Source organism: Cucurbita pepo, chromosome 16, assembly GCF_057944985.1.
Source record: "Cucurbita pepo subsp. pepo isolate OVF chromosome 16, ASM5794498v1, whole genome shotgun sequence".
NCBI lineage: Eukaryota > Viridiplantae > Streptophyta > Magnoliopsida > Cucurbitales > Cucurbitaceae > Cucurbita > Cucurbita pepo.
In genome coordinates this window covers 8628214-8639595 of record NC_141813.1, presented here as the reverse complement: position 1 = coordinate 8639595, position 11382 = coordinate 8628214, and the positions used below count along the sequence as shown (strand labels likewise).

The following is an 11382-nucleotide window of genomic DNA, read 5'->3' as shown; positions in this document are numbered from 1 at the left end:
TTAATTTTGAATAGAAAATATTAACGCTTTATTTAAAAATATTCTTAAACTTTTAATAGTGTAAAAAAATAATTATAAGTACTTCTGAAGTTTTTTAAAAAAATGTTTTTAATTTCTTTTTTAAAAAAAAACTTTTTAAGGTGTTTTTGAAGTTTTTCAAAATTTAAGAGTATTGATAAAGTTAAATGATATTTTTGTAATTTTTATAAAATTTAAAGATATTTTTTTAATAAATTATTCATGGATTTTATCTAAAACAAACGGGATATTTTTATTATTATTATTTTTATTTTTGAAAATTCAAGGGTATCTTCTAATTTATTATTACTTTTTTTAAATTTTAAGGGTATTATTAAAACATTTTAAAATTTAGGAATATTTTTTAAATGGTATAAAATTGAAGGTATATTTTTCTTTTATTAATTTAGTAGAATATATATATATATATTTCATCGGTAACCTTTTCATCTCCGGGAATTATTTGGTATATATAGTCAAAAGCTTAAGTCGTGAATAAAAAAAAAAAGTTACAATTTGAGTGATCTTGTTTAAATGGTTCAAATTATTTTTTGAAAGCTTATTAATACAATTTGAATCATAGTATAGATTAATGTTCGAAGATATTAATGAATATGCAAAACAAAAATAGTGGGTGAATATTACTATACTTTTAAGGAGGTCATTAGAACGAGATTTAAATGTCAAAATCTTACGAAAAATTAATAGAGGGTAAAAGAAAGAGAGGAAGGATGATTGAAAGGGATAGAAGGGATGTGATGAAATTAAGGAATAGATGGTTGAGTTTGGTATTCATCATTGAATGGATTACGGGATTAGAAGTAGTTGGTGAGGGGTCTTACTTACCACTAATTACACTCTTACTTAATAAAATCGTTACACCTCATAAATACCTTCAAAATTCGATTCATCGTACGTGTATATATTGATATTGAGAATTGAAAGAGATTTTATACCCAGAATACGAATACCTACTTGTTGCTTCTAAGAATTGTTTCCGTTACTCGTATTTCTTGATTCTTGTTGAGTATGTATAGTTTATGTATATCTTGTTATTTTCTTGTCCATCCAGTGATTGATATTCGTTTGTGTCTTGATCTTAGGTCGTAGTCTCCATTCCAATACGACTTTATACATTAGTAATTTAACCGATGGTAGATAAGCATCAAATGGCTCTTGTCCATCAGCCTACTTTGTCAAGAGATGAGGAAGCATTGAAGACTCGTTTAGTGGACGACAAACCAAAAAGAAGATGCGAGCCCCCTATTTGATATAGTCATCGGAGGGACCTTTATCCATCCACCAATAGAGTCGACTTTTAGTGAAGATCTCTCGTTTACAAAATAATAATAATAATTGTTAATTAAAAAAAAAAAAAAAAAAAAAAAAAAAAAAAAAAAAAAGGGGAATTGGTGTGATGAGATAGGTAGGTAGAAGGTAGGCAAATTGGGGGAGGGACTGTGACTGACAGTCAAAAGCCTGTGGCTGTGACGCAGCGTGGGTGCCTTCACCTTCCAATCTTCCATCCCATTTCTTCCCATATTCATTGCACTGCTCTCTCCCTCACCCTCTTAACGGCAATCCCCATTATTATTTTTTAATTTTTTATTATATTTTTGTCCATAAAAGTGTTGTTTTAATGTTATATTAAACAAATTAATTTCCTTAATTATTTAATTATTCATTAATTTTAAAGAATTTAATTAAAAATGCAATGACATGCAATTATGGTTTATGGTGGGACTTATCTTTTCGTGACTGTTTTTTGGATTCTACTTTCTCTTTCGAGTGAAGTTAGATGTGTAGTACTTCTCTACACACGATTCACACACACATATGAACCCACTAGGCGAGCTTGCATGCCTGAGGTCTGACGTCGGGCTAGTGCACACTCACGCTATTAATCAATGAAAGGAAAGGAGCATGTTATCATGGTGTACGCGTCCATACAAAACATACTGGAGAATTATCCCATGCTTGTAACATCCAACATGCATGAGATCTCGTAGTTCAAAAACATAGTACATGGTTATGATACACAAAATACTTCCATTTTCTTTTCATAAAACAACTCTCCTATGAGATATACGTACATATTGATGACATCACTTTCAATATATACATGACTTAAGATGTCTCATAGGTATAATATGAACATGGTATATTCACAAATATGACATATATAGTAGAAGTGCATGCATCACATAATACTCACATCATTTCATCAGCATGAAAACATCACATAATTATAACGTGTCATAACATTAGAAAATGAAACGTAAATGGGCCACAAGCTACATGAAATTCATATATCACTCAAGTCATCTAATCAAGTTAGTATTCATAGACACTCATGCCACATCAGTCCGCATCCCAACCCTTTTTTAGAGGCGTTGTTATATACCACATACTCCCTTGATCCAATTGGCATTGTAAGTATTGGAGCATTCACCCGCTTGTGCTTCAAGTCTTGGAAAGTCGCTTCACATGCCTTGGACCATACAAATGGGCTACCTTTTTTTTGGTCAATTGTGTGAGTGATGAGACTATTTTAGAGAAATCTCGTACCAAACGTCGATAATAGTCCACTAGTCCCAAGAAGTTGCATACCTCATAATAGTAGTAAGACATTCCCATTTTGTGATTAGTTCAACCTTCACGGGGTCTGCTAAAACTCCATTCTATTGCAACCACATGGTATGATCACGAACTCTGTTAAGGTGTAATTTGTGTTCCTATTCCATCTTGGAGTATACAAGAATGTCGTTTATGAACACAATGACGAACATATCCAAACACTCCTTGAAAACTCGATTCATTAATTCCATGAACACTATAGAGACATTGGTTAGGCCGAACGGTATGATCACGAACTCGTAAATCCATATTAGACCTGAACGTTGTGTTCGGTACATCCTCTTCCATTATATGAAGTCTACATTATACCATATTAAACCGCATATAACTCTCATAATCTAGACACCATCTAGAAGAAATATATTGAAACTCCATCCATCCAATTTAGACAAGTTCCCAAGTTGAATGGCCCACAAAACCTTAAACCAACCTAATTAATTTAGGTACTTCCAATTGATATATGAACTCAACACCATCAAATTTAGTTACATCAAATTATGGAGAACATAATTCTAACAACTTCATAAACCTAATTTACATAAAACATAATAATTATCGGTCTTTACCTAACCTTCTTTTCTCCCGTCGATGTGGGACTCCCACAAAATCCATCCCCTTCGAGGTCCAACATCCTATATCTTTAGACGTTCCCTTTCGGGCTTCCCCTTAAGGCTTTAAACGCGTCTGCTAAGAGAAGGTTTCCAGACCCTTATAAAGGGTATTTTGTTCTCCTCCCCAACCAATGTGGGACTCTCACGTAATGGTTCAATTATTTACTTAGCCTCGAAACTATGGTAGGATTTGAAGCGTTTGAAGATAGAAGGTATGAAAGTGAGAAAAAAAGGTTGGTTGGTTGGTTGATTATGTATAAAGAAAAGAATAAAAAGGGTGAAAACCAGTGGGCAGCCATAGCTTTTTAGTCTCTTTTCTTGGAGCATCAACTCTGGATTTCTGAAATCATTCTATAAAATAATATTATTAATAAAAAAGATTATCTAAAAATTCAACATTTTCTAGAAAAATGTTTCCCATTTTGCCCTTGGATTACGTAAAACTTGCCAACATATTTCCCCACATTAGGGTACAACTAATTGAGAGCTCTCTTTAGCGTTTTGGTCAAAAAAAGCGATATCCAATCCGCTTTTAAAATCTTTTTCCCCCTACAAACATCAAACAAACAAATTTATTGTTTTTATAATTAATTAATTAACAACGAGTTTATAACCATTAAAACTGCTATTGAGGTAAGTGAGGTTACGGTTCGACACTATATGCTAGGTATTGTATATACGTTATATTGCATGATCATTTGACATGATGATTGTGATGTATGTATGTTATTGTATGATGAACAATGCTAGCAACCCGATGAATGTATGCTAGCCATACGAGAATGTTTTATGAAAGGAATAACTATTAGGATGCGTCATGTATTAAAATTACTATTTTCTACTCGTGAAATCTCATGTTTTTGTATGAAAAAAATGATTATTTGCATTTCTAAGGTCTCTTCATGGTTTAGGACATTTAGGGTACGTGGTATGTGCTTATGAGAGTAATACCCCTTTGTGTATGAATAGTGATGTATGTCTGACGAGGTCTAGGGAGCATGAACGGGATGCGAGGATGGTGAATTCTTTGTCGACGAAAGTGGTGCACATATAAATATGCATGAATTGATGTACATCCCAATTAGAAAAAGGAATTGGAGCCCATGACCATGATCTTCAGTCTCACTCGAAATGAATGTGTCACACGATTTATGTTGCATGTGTTTGCATTTTTCAATTCAAAAAATTGGATCACTGGCTTAATATTTTACCATACTCTACATTTTTCATTTAGATAAGAACAAGGAAATATTAGACGGTTGACCACGACAATTGCTTGTGAGGTCACAATTTTGGTCATATATTAGCTTCTACAGCTACCCTTTGTCATGCTTTTACGTTTGTTTCATTAAGCGGAATGAATATTTGTAAAGACGGAATATTTCATCAACTCTTGAAGTCCCTATGATTGATAATGAAGTATCTTAACGTTTTAAGATTTTTGTTAAAGATCTCGAAATTTAAAACAGAATGTGTTTTTCGCCTATAAACCAGAAATTTGGTGACTTTAAAATTCAAGTCGTTACCATAAGTAAAAGTAATTTACTTTTACTTCAGTAGTATAATTTTACAATAATGTCTTAACGGCTCATTTTATGAACTTTGTATATATTCACGTTAGTTATTATAAGGAAAAAAAATATATATCGTAATTGCAATGACTAAAATTTCTAAAACGACCATCCAGATCATTACCAAATGTATGTTGGCATTATTTTAAAAGAGAAAAAAAAATGTTGGAAATTTAGAACAACCCTAACTCTCTTATTATAATTCAGTTAATTTAAAAGATTAATATTTTAAATGACGATGGTAGGGCCGTTTTTATCTTAATCTAAAGTTAGTTATTACCTACCATCTGGGAGGCTTAACTAAATAAGTCGTTGGAAATATAAATCTTATGAGATAAAATTCACTCTTTCGTGTTTCCTATGCACTGAAGTAGACGAGCAGTTTTCCTAAATAATAATTTATAAACAAATTGTTTATTAGAGAATGTTATAACGGTAATTATAGGAGTAAAATTAACTTTTGACTCACTGTAGTTATGAATAAATCTTGAAAGATTGAACTTATCTTTAGTAATTACATTTATGGATACAACTTATTTTACTGTATTAATGTGTATGATTATAAATTTGCAGTGGAGTGATCTATAATTAATAAATCAAAATAATTTATAAAAGAAGGAGCAATGTTCAAATTAAATTTAAAATAAAAATATATTAAGTTAACAAAACTATTTAAATAATACGAGTGCAATAAATTAATAATAATTTGATCCATTATTTATTTTTACTAAAATTTAACCTATAATAGATAGAATTCAACTTGTGGGAAGGCCACAAAAATACATTCTCATTAAAAAAAAAAAAAAAATTAGTGATTCGTTAATGTTTCACGACATGAAATTGAATTGTGACAATGAGAATTGCCTCAAAATTATAATCTCTAAATTTTGATATTTTTTAAAATTTGTCGATCAATTAGATACCTAATTCATAATTCAAAATTTAAAATCAATTAGGTAAATTTAAATTTAAATTTAAATTCAGTATGTTAATTAATTTTTTTAAAAAAATGAAATTTATTATGAACCTACAATTTTGGAAGTTGATGAAATATACTAAAGTTGTAATTTAATAATAACAATAATAATAATTTATATTAAATGAATTAAATTGGTAAAATGAATGATGGGAAGCATCTTAAATTGGTGTATTCCATGTAAATAAGGAAACCAAAATACGCAACGCCCAAAAATGTGGGTGGTGATCATGTGCCATAAATACTTTCAAAATTCTTTCCATATCAGATTAACAGATCTTCCATTTACGACTCCGCTTCCTTTATGGAATTAACCTTCACCATCTTCTAACTCTCAATTCATCCCAATTTCACCAGGAAACGCCACACATCGCAATGTTCAAGCTTTCTGTTTCATCAATGGAGTGGGTTCGAGGCCACCAACTGGGTCGCGGAAGTTTTGCCACAATCTATTTAGCCAAGCTTACAAATGGGTCCGATCAGCATCTGCCATTAATGGCGGTCAAATCCTCTGTTTCTGAATCCTCTGTTTCGCTCAAGAACGAGAAGCAAATTCTGGATCGAATTGGGAGTTGCCCGCAAATCATCACTTGTTTTGGGGATGGATTTAGTGTTGAAAAAGATGGGGAGAAGTATTATAATCTGTTATTGGAGTATGCCAATGGCGGAAGCCTTGCGGATGCTCTGAAAATCCACGCCGGTGGGTTGCCGGAATTCGATGTTCGAAGGTATACGAGGGGGATTCTTTGTGGGCTTCGGTGTATTCATAGCAATGGGTTTGTTCATTGCGATTTGAAGCTTTCCAATGTGTTAATTTTTGGGAATGGTGATGTTAAGATCGCTGATTTTGGGCTTGCTAAACCCGCGGGAAAAATGACGGCGGCGGAAACAGAGGAGAGATTTCAGTGGAGAGGGACTCCGATGTATATGTCACCGGAGAATGTCAACGGTGGTGAGTATGAGCCGCCGTGTGATGTTTGGGCATTAGGTTGCGCCGTCGTGGAGATGGTGGCTGGAAAGCCGGCATGGAGAGTTGGGCCGGAAACGGATATATTCGCGCTGATGATGAGAATCGGAGTCGGAGACGAAGTACCGGAGGTTCCGGAGAATCTATCAGCGGAGGGGAAAGATTTTCTCCGGCGATGTTTTGTCAAGGATTCGAGAAATCGGTGGACGGCGGAGATGCTTTTGAATCACCCATTTGTCGCTGGTGGCGGCAGTACTGTTACATTGAAGGAAGCGGAACTGGCGACGGAGTCGCCGACGGGTCCTTTCGACTTCCCGGAATTCGTTTGCTCCGAACAAGGTCCGGAAGAGTTGAGTTTGTGTTGGGGTAATTCGTCGCCGGAGAAGATGAGGAGGAGGGTGGGGGAATTGGTAACCGAGAAGCCATTGCATTGGTCTGTGATGGATAGTTGGGTGACAGTGAGGTGATCAAAATTTTGAACAGTAATATTTTAAATTTTTTTTTAGTTTGAGAAGCTGATAATGGAGTATTCCACGCTTCTGATTGTGAGACAGTTTTTGTCATTCTGTATATAATTATTAGTATTACTTACGATTACGACATACCCCACTTGAGGTTGGAAATTGTATAAATTTTGGCATTTTTTTTTCTTACTTTCTAACCAAATCTTTATTATTCCGTCCCCTAAATCGAACCATTATGCTCGTTGTCACGTTCAACATATCAATATGTTCATAATTAAACTTATCAATACGTAATCATAAGATTATACAACTTTGTTACTAACTTTTAGAAACGGCTAATATTTTGTTTCAAAAAAATACTTTTTGAATCTAGTGTTTCAAAAATATTATTCAACTTTTAAAAAGATTCTTAAAAAAAATTTAAAATCTAAAAATTACTTATAAAATTTTGAAATTAGTATTTTATAAAAAAGAAATTAATTTTTTTTATTGTTAATATAGGAACAAAAATTAAAAATTTCTATTCATTTGTTTTTGTTGAAAAGTATTAATAATATTTATAAAAGTTTAAAAAATATTTTTGAAATAAAAATTAACGATAATTTTTATTTTAAAAAAAAATGTAAAAGTATTATTAAAATTTTTGAAAATGGGAAGATATTTTTTTTTAGAAAAGGACATTTTTATTTTTATTTTTATTGATTTACGCTCTTCGTTGGTTATTATATTTAATTAAAGAATGACGATCCATTCCCGCCAAACACACACAAGTTCTTCTCCCAGACGTTCTCAGATTCTGTAATTGCAAATTCACACCAACAAAATCCATGTTAAAATCAGCGCCGTGGAGGTTACATCTCTTCGGACATGGCGGATGAACAGCATTCAGCCGCTAATCGGCGGAGGAGCTGAGGATCTGAGGATGCTGCTCGCCTTACGGCTCTGGAACGTCTCAAAGCCATCTGCAGCGGTGGGCGTCGGTTGGAAGATGGTGGTTTCCGTGTGAAGTTACAGAAACCCATCCACGACACAATTCCGGAAGATGAGTATGATTCTCTCGTTGCAAAGCGTGGTGAAGATGCCCTAGGGTTTATTTTTGACGACGACGGTCTTGGATTTGGAGACGAAGGTGAGGAAGCGGATTGGCCGAAATCTGGGGTTTGTTCCTCCGATGAGGCCGACAGTGTGAGCTCGAGAACCCTAAGAAGAGGAAAGGGGCAAATTGAAGCTATACCGATTTCAAGGACTTCTGCGCCTAAGGAATTTGATGCAAAGGAGGACTTGATTTCTCAAATCAACCTGGATTCGGTTGGGGAATCACACAGTTCTTCAATCAAGGAAGATGTAATTGAAGATAATATGCCAATTATGGTTGAAACGAAAGCAGAACCGTTTGTGAAGAAGGAGGGGAAGGGAGAGGAAGTGTTGATTCTGCAGCAGAAATTCAACGAGTAAGATTGTCTAATCCTTCATAATTTAAGGATATTTTTACATATAAAACAAGCTAATACTTGCTGATATTCTTATGAAGTTGAGCTGGTGCAAGTTTGAGGTGATAGTTGAGTCTCCAAAAGATGTTCAAATTTCATATTCATCAGGAAAAACTTTGGAGATTCCTTCAATGTTTGTCACTGCAATACAAATTGTGTCTGCATCTGTTATATACTGTCAAGGAGAAGATGTTAATTAAGAACTTCTGTCAGTGTTGTTGATTTTGTTTGCATGTTTCTTCTGATGTGACAATCATGTTCTGTTTTAGTGGAAAATGGGTATTGAATTCACTAATCAGCTTACCGGAATGTTGACCATTGAAGGGTATTGCTTATGAGGATCATGGTCTACTTGAAATGAATCATACAACTTTAAGGAGAATCGCTGAATTTTCACAATTTTTTTGTACATGGATGAATCTATCGAGTTTTATGAATGAATGAGATTTTGGAGGAACTGTAAGGAATGCTCACAAGATTTTGAAGTTTCTATCTTCAATACTTAAACTGAAGCTAATGATGCTCAATTAGAAGAATTGTTAGCATATTTTCTCTCAAAGTATACAGAGATTTCAAAAGCCTGGTATGCCTACACATTTTACTATCATCCCTAAGCTTGATGGAGGCCTATGATAGAAATTTGAAGGTTGGATCAAATGTTCTAATCTGCGAGGAGCGAGTAGGTAACTTTTTTTAGTACTGTCCTAAAATATTGTTCTGTTTCTTATGGAAACTTCTCCTTTACTAGCAAAATTATAATATTAGTAGTGGCAGTGTTAAGTTTTAACTAGAACTTTTCTCTTGCAGTGAAAGGGCCTTGTTGAATCGATTAACGATTGAATTATTCAAATTGGATAGTGATATCTCTGGGTTTGATCTAGATGTTCTTCTCCATTGATCCCAGGTAGAACTATCAAGATATTACTATTAACAGAGTAACAAAAGGATTTTTTTTTTTTTTTTTTTTTTTTTTTTTTTTTTTTTTGAGAAGGAAACAACACTTTTTATTGACATTGTCAAAGTTACAACCATCTTTACATGGTAACAAACTTTTCTGAAGTTAATGCCTTCCATTACGCATCTTATGTTATTAGTACATGAATTATTTATACAAGTAGTGTTATCATCATGGAAGCTACTTCCTCGATATGGTTCCTTGTTGCCTGGCTGACTAAATGACTAGAAAAAGGTGTGTGAGATCCCACATCAGTTAGAGAGGAGAACGAAGCATTCTTTACAAGGGTGTGGAAACCTCTCCCTAGTAGACTTTTAAAAACCTTGAGGGAAAGCCCGAGAGGTAAAAACCAAAGAGGACAATATCTGCTAGTGGTGGGTTTGGATTATTACCGTTGGTATTAGAGCCAGGCACCGAGTGGTGTGCCAGTGAAGACGCTGGCCTCGAAGGGGGTGGATTGTGAGATCCCATATCGATTGGAGAGAGGAACGAGTGCTAGCAAGGACGCTAGGCTCTGAAGGGAGTGAGTGGTGAGATTTCACATCAATGTGAAATGAGTGAACGCTGGGCTCTGAAGGGGGTGGATTGTGAGGAAACATTATTTACAAAGAGTGTGGAAATCTCTCGTTAAAGGAAGCGTTTTAAAAACAAATTATTTTAATAAGAAGTTTCTCTATTTTATTCGACTTTTTCCTATTATCAAGCAGGATTTGGTCCAAAATATGTCGCCTTAAGCAGTCTGTTATGCCTAAACTTGGAAATTGTTATGTGATAGGTAGCATTTTTGGGTGTGGAGCAAGTCAAGGACTCATGTCTGGCATTGCTGGTCGAGTCTTATGTGATGCGTACTCGTCTTCCCGTGAGCTATTGAAGGGGAGTCTTCTGTCAAATGAGGCTTGCTTTAAATCTTGCAGATAAGTTATTCGTTGACAGAGGTAGCAAATACTCAACTTAATAAGAACCGCGAGGAAGTGGCTCCAATATTGTTGAGGGGGATCATGAATAATTATTTTGAAGCTATATCGAACTACGATGTATGCAACACTAAAATATGTTAAATTCTTTGCATTAAAATTCTTTGCATTAAAATTCTTTGCAGTATGGTAACTCTGGCATTTATACTGTATTACGGGATGTGGGTAATGAAGGGTATAAAATAAGGGGTTCAGTTTCTGGGTTGGTTTGAATGAAGTCAGATACTCTGATCTAATTGTCATTGATTAAAGAGAATGAACTCTTAATCGATATTGAAAATTGATTTGATTGATTTTAAGAATTAAAATAAAGTATTTAAAACTCTACAAGCTTCTTAGTTGTATTCCAGTTGCTTTGCTATTATTTCAATAAATTTCATTCAAATCTTAAATATATATTTTTATTTAAGGTATAAAATACACCATAATTAATTTAATATTTAATGTATCAAATACAATAAATATGTTTCTCCTTTTATATATAATATATATAATATATATTAAATTTTAATTTGAGCACATTAAATTTAATACTTTTTCTCTATTTATGTTTAATATACCTAAGTTAAGCTATGGCACAAACATGGCGAGGCAACAATATCAACATAAGGGATAAATATAGGCTTGATAAAGAGTTGGGTAGGGCTTCGAGGCTTAACCTCGAAAGTCGAGGTTCTAGAAAGAATTTCGACATGCGGCTTAAGAGTTAAGTCCATCCA

At 33.8% G+C, this 11382-nt stretch overlaps 1 long non-coding RNA gene and 1 pseudogene across 1 annotated transcript; both read left to right on the top strand.

Moving 5' to 3' along the window:
* The first annotated feature begins 6035 nt into the window (after positions 1-6035).
* Positions 6036-7413, top strand: LOC111777753 (mitogen-activated protein kinase kinase kinase 20 pseudogene; annotated as a pseudogene).
* Positions 7414-7976: 563 nt separating this feature from the next.
* Positions 7977-10862, top strand: LOC111776949 (uncharacterized). Its single transcript, XR_015412095.1, has 3 exons — positions 7977-9417; positions 9542-9638; positions 10465-10862. It is a non-coding gene; the product is annotated as an uncharacterized LOC111776949 (long non-coding RNA).
* The last annotated feature ends 520 nt before the right edge of the window (positions 10863-11382 follow it).